Source organism: Manis javanica, chromosome 15 (assembly GCF_040802235.1).
Source record: "Manis javanica isolate MJ-LG chromosome 15, MJ_LKY, whole genome shotgun sequence".
In the NCBI taxonomy this organism is placed as follows: Eukaryota; Metazoa; Chordata; class Mammalia; order Pholidota; family Manidae; genus Manis; species Manis javanica.
The window spans coordinates 60399029-60411552 of NC_133170.1; the positions used below are offsets into that span (position 1 = coordinate 60399029).

At 47.0% G+C, this 12524-nt stretch overlaps 1 protein-coding gene across 1 annotated transcript in view; it reads right to left on the reverse strand.

The window, feature by feature from the left end:
* The window catches only part of SCN11A (sodium voltage-gated channel alpha subunit 11), a 92284-nt gene extending 81048 nt beyond the window's left edge, over positions 1-11236 (reverse strand). The window contains exons 1-2 of the mRNA XM_073222667.1: positions 11004-11236; positions 9427-9585 (exon numbers count right to left, since the gene is read on the reverse strand). The gene's annotated coding sequence lies outside the window, so the exon portion shown is untranslated. The remainder of the gene's footprint in view (positions 1-9426; positions 9586-11003) is intronic.
* Between the last annotated feature and the right edge of the window lie 1288 nt (positions 11237-12524).

Here is a 12524-nt window from a genome sequence, read left to right on the forward strand (position 1 = left end):
GGAAAACTTTGAGTGAGCAAGCCAAGGAGAGCTGGTTATAACCGATTCTGGGACACAGCTCTCAGGAAATACAGAATCCACTTCCCAGGGAGATCCTTCAAGAAAGCACGCTGGTTGAGAGCACGTTTCGCAAACTTGTTCACAGCTGTGCCCCAATGCTCACAGCAGCACCTAACATTCAACAGGCACTTTAAAGTCGTGAGCACACAGAAGCACAGCACCTCGGCAGCTCTACCTGAGACCCAGGCTGCACCTCAGTGCCATGTGTCTGGTTCTGGGGAAGATGTCCCAGCAGGTGCTCCTCTGTAAGGTCGTGCTCTTCACCACATCCTTCATTTCCAGCCAGCCTTGCCTACAAGCCTCTCGCCTCTATGAGACAAGCCCTTCCAGACTAACTGTCCCCACACTGGCAGCCCTGCCCAACCATGCCCCGACTCCGTGCACTGCCCAGGCCTTGTGCCCACTCTGAGTATTGCTAAGGTGCCCTCCCCTTGCCAGTTTCCCAGTCTCCCAGTCTCATGCCTGCTGCCTCAACCACTTTCCTGATCATCCTTCCCCTGTGACCCCTGCATGGTTAACCATTAATATCCCAACAGCACATTGCATAGCACACTTGATGATGACCTCCACACCAATTCACCATCATTTCAGAGGTCGCCTTCCTGTTCTGGTTTGGGCTCATCCAAAAGCACTGGACATGCGGGTCAGTGTGCAATTTATTTGGTGGGGGGGTCACAGGAAGCAGAACTGAGGGAGGGCGTGAGAAGGCTAAGGAGGAGGAGTGCCAGCACAGGATGCTGGACGATTGCCCACAGGGCACTGGGGCTCTGCCTGCCCAGGACCTCTGTGGCCCAGTAGAATGCATGTTAGAATTAAGAGGCTGGGCCTTTGCTCTTTGGCTGACATTCCCCATTGGCTGAGGGTCGTCCACAGGGGCACTGTGGTGACCAGCACCAAGAGGGCCCTCATGCCCCCTATCTGATATTCACATTCCTGTGTGGTTCTGTCCAAAAGGAATAGTTGTGACCAACATGACACTGCAGAAGTGACCACATGCAACTCCTGAGGCTCAGTCATAAAAGGCAATGTGGCTTCTCCCTTGCTGTCCTGGATTATCACTCTGGAGGCTGTAAGGACACTCAGTCAGCCATATGGAGAGTCCATGGTGGGGACTGAGGTATCTGCCATGTTGGAAGCAGATCCTCTAGTCTCAGATGGGGGTTAATTTCCCTTCACCTCAAATCTCTGGGCTGAGAGGGCTCCGGTAGCTCTGAAGAAGAACCGAGATGGAAAAGCGAGGCAAAGCCCTGAGGTGGGATGTGGTTAGCACACAGAACTGATCTCAGGGGCAGTCTGGGGTGCCCAAACCATCCACTTGGAGATTCCCCGGAAGTCAGCTTCTGTGTGCTCCTATGCCCCAGCGCCCCCGCCCCCTCCAGTGTGCCAAAGGGTTGCATATACATGGAGGTAGTGAGGCCTGAATGCCCAGCTCACGGGGCCTCCCACAACACAACAGCAGAAACCACTCCTTCCTCTACCTTCCTTGCACCTATTCAGCATTTAGATCACTCTCCTTCCATCCCCTGGTATGTATTATTGAGGATTAGCAAAAAACAGACTGCATTGGTAGGGAACAGGGGTGTCACACAGAATCTGGAAGAAAGATTGCTTACTTCATGGGACAGAGCCAAAGATGTGAAGACCCACAGAAACTTGGGGCATGCTGTCTCCTTTTGTCCCGTCTCCTCATTCCATCTCCCTTGCTGTCCCTGCCTCTTTGCCCCATCTCTGTTGCTGCCCCCATCCCCTTGCCCCATCCCTCTTGCTGCCCCTGTCTCTCTGCTCCCCTTCTTACAACACACTGGCTTTCCCAGGTCCCAACCAACCTGCAAAAGATGGCTGCTCTTAATCACTGCATTCACAAGCTGACCCTTTCACTCTCAGCTACCAAGTTCCTAGGGAAGGAGCTGAGTGACCCCAATAGGCTCAGGGGCCTTCCCCTGACTCAGTCAGTTCAGGAAGCTGGAGGTCAGGCAGTTCCCACTGCCAGCCTGGGGGCAGAGATCTGTTCATTTCCAGACACTGTTAAGTTTGCTCCAGAAATACTGACATCCACTTCTACCTGGTGGCACCAACATCACAGGGCTTTAAGGATTAAATGGGGCAATCTCTATGAACTCCCCTTTGAACACTCTTCAGTATTACCCAAAGGCACAACTTTATTTTTATTTGGGAACCAGTATGGTGTAGAAGGAAAGCATGTGGGCATACACACATGCAGCTCAGAACCAAAGACCAGGCCTTGAATCCCACCCTGTTCTGCCACCTAATAGTTGTGCGATCTCTTTTTAAAATCTCACTGAGACTCAGTTTCTTCGTCTAAAAGTGGCACTGATAATATTATACTGATAAATCTGTGCACAACACTGATGAGAATTAAGTGATAGGGGACATTTTGTAAGCTGTAAAGTGCAGGCTAAAATAAATATATGTGGTTGTGGCAAGTTGGCACTTATATGTGTGGTACCCATGAGCTACCAGGTCCCCACCCCATGCTGGGGTACAAAACACACACACTCCAATTCTTTATGCACCCCACAGACACTGCCACTTTTAAGCTCCACCAACTAGCAGCTTCAGTGGATCACTGGCCTATCTCTGCAGGAAGGAAGGGTAAGAGGTGGAGGGAGGGAGGAGACAATGGTGGATAGGCATGCCGCCAGCCTGAGGCTGGATAGGTGGCCAAGTCTATATGGACGCCCAGGGAAGGGACTGGCTGGAAGTCAAAAAGGATATAATTAACTTAAGAATCACAATAAACTTGCAGCCATGCTTAATAGGTTTTAAATATTTTCTCAATCTACTCTGACTGCATTCTTCTGCATTTGCCCTTGTTAGGGAGGAAGTGGGGGAAGGCAAGGAACAGCCTTAAAGCAGCAGTACCACCAAGCTCCAAAGAGAGTCCTGGCTAGGCAGGGAACAGAGACTCAGTAGTCGGCTGTAACACCAGTTACCTGCCTGCAAGGTAACTGCTGGAGAACCCACAGCAGACAGGACATGAGCTTCAGGGCAGAGGAAACAGTCCACCAGCCATTAAGCTGTCTTCCTGCCCTTGCTCCCCCTGCCCGCTAATCCCTGGGAGGCTGGGGTTTCAGGGCTGCAGGTGAGAGCCCCTTATACAGTTCAGACGGGTTTGCCTCGTGTCACCCCAGGGATTGATCATTTCAGGTTGCTTTCTCTGTTCTTGTTTTCTGACCAGGTAGAAAGTGAATGTCAGTATTTCCAGAGCAAACTTAACGGTGTCTAGAAATGGATTCACAATGTGCGCAGGAGACAAGGTCCCAGTTCAGAGACAAAATGACTGGGTATGTTAGGAGGAACTGCAAGCCTTTCCAAGGGTCCTCACGCACCTCAGGTTAATGGCCTCGTGCCCAGATGAATACCTGATGAGGCTCAGTTCTTGCTCTAAAATCCCAGCCCAGGACCTCCCCTGGCCACCTCCATGTAAGTGGCCCAACCTAAACCCCAGGAGAGCTCGACCCTGTGGCCGTCTGTCACCATTAAAAAAACATGTCCCTTTAAAAGAATTAGGTAGCCCAGAATTAGCTGCCTGTCCCTCTGCTGTCCCCAGTATCCATAAGTAGGTAAAATTGCAGTATTTCCAGAATCTCTTGCCTGGCCTTAGAGCAGCTCCGAATCAACAGGTGTTTTCAAGGGGTGGAGAGAAGTAGTCCATCTCCATATCAATAGGTAATTACAATGGGGAGCGAGGGACCAGAGAGGTTGGGTGGGGCCCCTTTTTGCAGCTGGGTCATGAGAGACACAGGCGAGCAGAAGTGGATGACTACGTGTAAGCAATAAATGGGTTTCTCCCACTTTATTTCTCCCTTTGACTGATTACGGTTTCCAAAGTAATTTGCCTCCATTATGGGATCGCTCACAGCATTCCCAACCCCACTGCACCCTGAGTACTTTCTGCTTGCCTCCTTTCCTACCTTCTTTCCTCTAGCGAATGAGGCAAATTTCTTTTGATGTCTTGAGCAGAGCAGTTTCAAAGATGCCACCTCTATCTTTTAGGTGCCTGCCCTTGGGGTCTCACCCTCCATCTCAAGCAATTTATCCGGGCATTTCCCTCAAATAAATAACATGCTTTCCCCAAAAAAATCTTATTAAAGAAGCATGTCTCTTGGAATTAAAGGTAATATTCACTTGTTTTGCTTGCTATCAATTTTATATTTAATTTTAGAAATTAAAATGGGTACTGGAAATCTTAGGGAGGTTTTTGTGAGGCCTCATGTTAAACACACTTTAGTCAAGAGACACCGTGAAGTGAGCGTGTGTGTACAGTCTTCTAGGTGCTGGAGAGTCAGCTCGTTAGGATCCCTCTGCAACCTCTCCCTCCTCAGCTCACTGTATGCTATTACCTGGGCCCTGGCCAGTCTACTGGCCAGCCCCTCAGCTCCTTGGAAGGCCAGGGAGACTCCCTCCCCACAGTACTCAGGATGGTGTTTCCTTCTGAGAATGGTCAGCATAGTGACTGCGGGCATACCCTGACCAGGAGCTTTGACAGGTACTGGAGCCCTAGGACCTTGCTCAGGACGCTCTATGCAGAGGCTCCCACAGCCCCTGTGAGGGCTGAGGCCTCCCTGCCCCCATCCTCGGGCCCATCCCCACCATCAGAGTGCCCAACAGGCCCCAAGGTGGTGGGGGATGGCTGCCGCCAAGGCCCCTGTGGGGGGCCTGGGTCTCACAGCTCAGGGACTCGGCCTATATCCCCAGCTACTCAGTTCTCTCTACCCCAGCCCCAAATCCAGGCACACAGGTGTTTTATGGGAGCCCCTGAGAGCCCAGTGTGCACTCACATTTACACACACACACACAGAATGGGATGTAAACAGACCCAGAAAACGTAAAACGTCATTAGGGCCACTATCTGATTTTCTTGGTAAGGTCAGGCTCTCACACCCCAAAATCCACAGGGTTAAGAAAGGGAGGCTTATAGGCCATGTGATCCCAAAGAAGAGACAAATTAGCAGGCAGGCAAAGGGCCCCCTAACTGGCACCTATCTGGGTAAGGCTCACCTCCCTGACTCCCCTGACTCTCACAGACAGGTGAGGCTCATGAGGCTCCTCCCCAAACCCATGCCAGCACCCCTGCCAGGCCCCACATGAGCTACACTTCCCTTTGCCTCTCCCCAAATCCATGCCATTCAGAACTCCTGCGTTCTCTCCCCCAGGGACAGTCTTACTTTGCAGACACTGACATTCCTGCCCCCTCCTCTGCCCACTTCATACTGAATGAGCTTCCTCACCCCAGTCAAGCTGGTAGCCAGTCCAGGGCAAAGACTGCCCTCTTTCCCTGCCCTCTCAGCTCCCAGCCTGGAGTTCATGCTCACAAATTAACATTCAAGTTCCCTACTAAATGGGGTGAAGTATGCCACTGGGAGATGGCTCAGCTGCTTCCAGAAAGACACTTGTGCTTCAAAGCTCAAGAAAAGCAGGAGGGGTGGGAGAGAGGGAGGGCGGGATGCACTTGCTAAAAGCTTAGGAGCACGCAGAAGAGCTGAGCATCGGAACAAAGGCTCATTTGAAAGGGCAAAGGAAACACTAGATGGCTGTTAATGGTGAACTGAATATGATAAATTATTACTTAAATCATTTGGTTTCACTCCTTGTTGTTATGCACAGTTAATTGGAGGGAACAACATGCTGGGCCTACCCAACCAGGGGTGGGATGTGGGAGTGGACTCGAGCTGGTAGCTTCTCCAGGACCACAAAGCCCTTTGGCAGAGATGACAAGCACTGGACCAACCTCTCCCCAGCCTCTGGGGTGGCCAGGTCCCATTAGCCACACTCTGGTCCCCTCGGGCTGGAGCTGTTAACATCCAGGTGGCCTAAGGGAGAGAGTCAGAAGGGTGGGCTAAGTGGCAGGAGGTCACCTAATGATCCCCCAGGCTCTGGACATCAACTTTGCCTCTGCTGGGTCCCACTCAGACATCTCGCACCTAAAGAAAGCCAGGTGGTCTCAATAGCAAATTTAATTGCTATTCAGAAACTTGGATTTTGACTGTTTTTTTCCCCTTATGTTTCTCTTCTATTCCTTATATATACATAATACTGAGTTCCTACTAACTTATAAAGCACTTAATAAGGGGGATCGATGAGCAACACACAGCAGCTCTGCATGCTCAGCTGGGAGGACAACCGCTGAACCCATCATGGGTTGCATAGAAAAAATGTTTCTACCACTTAATTTAAGGTAAAAAAGCTGGGATGTTGTTAATAATCCTGTGGCCACTGGGAGAAGAGGTAGGCAAAGCAAGCCTAGGAGCTTGGTCAATGGGAAAGGGATTCAGAAACACATAGAGCCATTACAGGCCAGGATTTCACTAGAAATGTTTATAGGACTACTAGTTAGCAAGACTAGGAAAGTTTAGTTACATGATACAGGAGACAACATTCAAATGTTGAAGTCCACATGTCTACAAAATAGTTTAAAAAACACTGTCAAAAGGCATTTTTATGATTATAGATAGGGCTATGAACTATGCAGCACAGGTGTAAATATGAAGACTTATGGCCCTTTTCCTAAACACACATTTACATTTATATTTCATCTTTTGTGTAAAGACTATTCTCAACCTTCAGTTTTATCACAAGGAAGAGTTTTAATTGCTGTACTACTTTCCATGAGGCGTTTGTGTAAATAAATTTTACCCCAGGAAATAAAGTTTGTTCACAGCCAGTTAATTAGAGGCTCACAGGCCTTCCCTGTAGTCAGGAGTCAGCACTGAAAAAAATATAGTAATATTTCAGAATTAAAATGCTAATGAAGAAAGGAATATGGGGCAATGGTTTATATATTAGGAAATGTGGAATTTAAAGAAGACTCTGAAGTGACATTAAGAGTTAGATACCTATAATTCTTGCAGTCAAAACAGCTAAAATACCAGATAAAATATTAAAAGATGAAAAACTAAAACTTTTAAGAAGCTCTGAAGACTCGGCAAATAAAGACAAAACAGAAAACTGTGGATGGAGGAGAGTGTGGGAACTAGTTTCTACCTAAAGGATCTCCAAGCACTGGAGCCCTTCTGCTTCCACTGGATGACCACACAGACTTCTGGAGGACCAAGAGACTGAGTGGGATATGAGACTCCAGTGGGATATGTACGAGGGGCCCACTGACAAGCTGAGTGTCAAGGGGTTCATAACCACAGTGTAAAGTAAGCAAAAAATAGCATCTGCCTCTAAAAGGAGGCCAGCAGAAGTGAACATGAGTCCTTTCTGGAGGGATCCCACTCTGATCCAGGCATCGAGTAATTCTCACAATTAAATTATGATAAAACAGTATTTCACAGTCACTAAACACATAAGGAAGTGAGTCACTGTGAGTGAGAACCAATCAAGCAATAGATAAAAAAGATTTGAGGTTCTAGAATTATCTGACAGAAAACTGAAGAACTAGTGGAAAAGCTTAAAAATATGAGGGAACAAGCAACTATAAAGAACGATCTTAGCAAATTTTAAAGTGAAACAAATAATGGCTGGAAATTAAAATATTTAGCAACTGCAGCTAGAAATGTGTAACACAAGTAAAACAGGAGATTAGACACATATGAAGAGAAAATTTTAAAGCTGGAAGCTAAATATAAGGAAATTATACCAAAGAGCAGTAAAGGAACACAGAATGATGTAAAATAAGTAAGGGGAGTTAAGAGACATGAGGATAAATTAAGGACTAATATGTCAGAAGGAAAAGACAATATTCAAATTAAGTTTTCATAGCGGAGAAATTCCCAGAATTGTTAGAAAAACATCAATCTTCAAGTCTAAGAGCTCAATAAATCCACAGAAAGATAAACCTTTTTTTAATAAAAAAAATTCCAGAACATCAAAAGCAAAAGTAACTATGTTCTGAAAGCCACCCTGGAGAAAAGATAGCTATGCACCAATGAGTGGCAATCTAACTGATGGCTGACACCTTAACCACAATAAAGGGATCCAGAAAGGAACAAAATAAAATATCAAAGCACCAGAAGGGAAAAAGTCAACCTAAAATTCCAGGTTGATAGAGCTATCCTTCAAGAACAACAGTGAAATATAGACAATTCAGACAAAATCTAAGAAAAATTTGCCAACAATAGGTCCTCACTAAAGAAAACTCTAAAAAATATCCCTTAAGCAGTCCCAGACAGAAAGTCTGAGACCCATGAAAGGGTGGAGACTAAAAATATGTTCCTATGCAGGTAAAGCTAAGCAAACACTGACTTTGAATAATAACAACAGTAACAATAGTAATAATTGGACGGGTGCAAAGGTAGTGAGAGGTAAAATACTGGATAAGAGGGAGAGGAATAAGAACATTCTCAGATCCTTGTGTTGTCTACTTCAGCAGGACCAAAGTGTCAATTACTTTTAAACTAGAGTGGGCATGTTACAGCAACTTGCAAAGAAATGGACACAGAGAGTAACTTCACTAGTTGGGTGACAACTTAATGACATGTATAACTGTTGAATCACTGTGTTGTATACTTGAAACCAATGTAATATTGTATATCAACCATACTTTGATAAAAAAAATCAAAAGTGAACATACCCTAAAAAAAGAAAATTATAGTGAGAAAAAGAGAAATAAAGGAAAAAATGGAGATTGTTGGACATTACACAAAGTGAAACAAGCAGAAGGCAGCTGCCAGGCTGCAGGTGGAGTCAGGGATGTCCATTGTGGATGGCATCAGGTTTGCACCATGAGTTCTGGGGACGGGTCTCAGCGTAAATGCACTCAACATTATTGAGCTGTACACTGAAAAACGGTCAATGGTAGATGCTGTGTCATGTGTATTTCACCACAATTTCTTTTAAAGAAAACAGAATAGAGATTGTTTAAAAATAAGAAAGCAGAAAGTGCAGTATATAAAGACGACATAATAACGTAGAAATAGTTCTCAGTCTACCAGTCATCACCGTAAGAATGGACTGAATGCTCTAGCTTCAGGCAATGCTGTGACATTTTATTTAAATTTTAAAATGCAGTTATGTGCTTGTTCTGACACAGTTGAGACATATGAAAACAGAAAATCTGCAAACAATGAAAATACACATACTGTCACAAGCCAGGTTTCTGTATTTCTAAGAATTGTTTTCACACACCCACTCACACCTCACAGAAGACATTTTTGGTCATGGGGAACTCTAGAAGTGCATGGAGATGGCGGCTGGGCTTTACATCACAAAAACACAAACACGAGAAGGCAGAGGCCATGCTCTCCTGATCTTAGCCGCCCTCTGTTCCTGCACAGGGCCTCAGAACCTCTGGCTCTCCCCTCCCCACCCTCTTGTAACCAGGATCTGCAATGGATTGGCCTGCTGTCCAACCCGAGCTTTCTCCTTCCTTCTTCCTTAGGCAAAGCCAGAGGAGCCTACCTCCACCACAGGGTGGACTGGAGCCATCCAGGGAGTGCAGAGCAGCACACTGGGGAGTAGGGCCATCCAGCTCGAATGAGGAGCCCACCCTCTGCAAGGCCTCTCCTTGGACCCCTCAAGCAGTGGCCTATGGTGGAATTCCATCCATGTGCATGTCTGCTAAACAAAAAGAAATTGTTGTTGCTGAGTACACGGTGGTCACTCAAAATCAAAACCAGGAAAGAGTGGTTTCTGCTCTGCTCTGGCTGTCCAGCTGGCCGGAACCTGGCCCACCTCATCCCTCAGGCCCTGCAGCCCGCACACACCCAGAGAGGCTAGGTTACCCAGGCGACTGGTGACCTTGGAAAGCTGCTTAACCTCTGCACCTCAGTTTCCTCATCTGAAAGTTATGGAGAGCAGTAATTCCCATGCACCATGAGGCTGCTATGAGAGGGCAGAGGGAATTCAGAATGAGCATCTAAGGTACTGCCCACAGACGTCAGCCCACAGTGCCTGTCCCTCCTGTTCATCCCCTTGGGTCAGAACTCTGCAACCTGCAGACGAAGTCACACAGTAGGACCTCACCTCGCCCACCTTTCTGAGCTTACTTCCCACTAAATAGATGAAGAGGATAAAAAGGCACAAAATCTTGATTATAATATAAATTAGTCACAGGGCTGAAAGTACAGCATAGGGACTATAGCCAAGGATACTGTTATGTTTCCATGCTGACAGATGTAACTGCACTTGGTGTGAGCATCTAATAATGTAAAGAACTGTTAAACCACTGAGCTGTACACTAGAAACCAATATAGCATTGTATATATGCTATACTTCAGTAAAAAAATTCTCTCATTGCCTGGTGCTGTGCCAAGTACTGTTAGAACCTTCATTATCCATCACAGCCACCGCATAAAGTGAGTGCCATTGTCCCCATTTTATAAACAAGAAAACTGCTGCTCAGTGCCAAGGTCATAGAGCGGGTGCTGGAGGCGCCATGGTTCCAGGCGAGGTCTACCTCTTCCACACCCACACTCCTTCCATGAGAGTTGTCTCTGCTCCATGTTTGTGATTTCTGCCTGTTCTTACTGAGTAACTATTAACTTACCATTTTTATTTAAATCAAGTCAACTTTTAAGATTAAATATAGTCTTCTAAAAAGTCTGTATATTGCTATTATCCAGTGAAAACTAATACTTGCCATAAAAGAAAGCAATCCTAAAAAATAATGCAGTGAAGACATAATGTGGTTAGACTTTAAACAGAAGTAGCAATGACAAAGACAAGCCCCCTCCCAGGGCTCACCACCCAAGTGGGCCGCTTGGCCCTGCAGCCTCGTGTCCCTCATGCTTACCCCAGCCCTTCTGACTTTGGCCACACCTTTCTGCCCACAGGTCCTGCAGCCTTGGGGTATTTGCATATGCTGTTCCTTGGCTCAGAACCCTCATCTCCACCCTCTTGACTTACTCAAACCCCTTCTAGCCTTTCAAATTTCAGTATGAGACACTTCCTTGGGAACACCTCCACAGACCTCCGTTTCTGGACCAAATGTTCCCATCTGCAGACCTCAGAGCCCTGTGCGCTTCCCTAGCACTTACCCCAGGGACAGATTTCCATCATTATATTCCGTCAACATGTCTTTTCCTTGGATTATGTGAATTTTGCCAAGTCTATGAGTCCTCCTGGTTTTGCTTACCAGAGTCTTCAGCATCAACACAGTGCCTGATGCATTGTAGGCACTCAGTAGAATCTGCTAAAAGAACGGGAGAATGAACAATCCTGGGGTTTTTGAGGTATAAAGTAGTGAAGTCCTGCAATTCCTAGTGGATGTGACTTTTCTGTTCCTACTCAGCTTCTGTGCTTCTGCTCTAATGAGGAGGCACGGGAGACACTGCAAGCTCTCTCCTGGGAGTCCAGAACTGCTTCTTGGGACTTCAGAGGAAGAGCAGGGCATGTTGCCCACAGGTTTTGAGAGTCAGAGTCTTCTGAACCCTGGGAGTTCCCCAGAGCTGCCATACCCATGTCTGCTTTCTGCAGACCTGTGCCATGCCATTCACATGAGACTAGAGCAGGAAGGAGCTTCTATATGTAAAAGTAAACACATAACTAATAAAATTTAAAGTGGGCTTCCATGAACCTTTTAAACTTCATCCTTCATAAAACACTTCTCTGCCAAGTCTGCAATGTGCCTCCAAAACCCCTCTGACTTGGTTTCTCCATCTCCACTGCCAGTCTCTGACTCACATGCTTGTCCTCTGGCATCTGGTCCATTACGGCAGACCCACCAGTCCTTGTCTTCTCTAATCAGTTCTCCACTCAGTCAAACATGCATAAGTAGGCAGGATGCCTCTGAGCTGAAAAAAATGGACTCCAGTTCCCTACAAAGCCTTTGGTCCTCCTCAGTATGGCCCCACCTTGTTACTCAGCCTCTGCTCAGTAAAGGAGAAAACTGTTGGTGGCCACCCTAAGAGTCAGCCCAGACCTGCACACAAGCACCTGGCACATGGGGACCCAGTAGGAGGAGAGTGTGGCCAACAACGCACCAGTCACAACACCCAAGAAAACAGAGAAGCAAGCAGCCCAGGCTGCTCAGCTACCCAAATGCTCAGGGGGCATCCTTTCCAGTAGGGCTCCATGGATTTGAGTGGAAGGGTTTCCTTCTGCTTTTTTTGAGGAAAAAAATGACAAATTGCTTTGAAAGAATAGAATTGTTTACTCTGCATGGATCCTGGCAACACCACAGAGAACTTCACTCAGAGACAACTGAAGAAGGGGCTCACTTCCAGGGGCAGAGGGTTTTGAAGACCTCTTTTCCAGAAGGGAAGTTCATGGGTAAGCCAGGCAACCATGCAGAGACATGGCACACAGATCCTGTCACCCATGGGGTCAAGGGCCCACGCTGCGGCACCAGTGAGGCACTGCCTCCACACCCGTAAGTGGTTATAGATTGGAGGCTCTTGGGAAGATAGGAGGGCAAAGAGAAATGGGGGAGAGGGTGCTGGGACCTGTAACCAGGCTTCAGTCCCTCTGAGACCAGGAGGGATGGGGGCTTTCAAGTTTCTGTAGGTCCAGCATAGAGGAGCTCACGGATGGATGGGGTCAAACCCAGAATCTTGCCC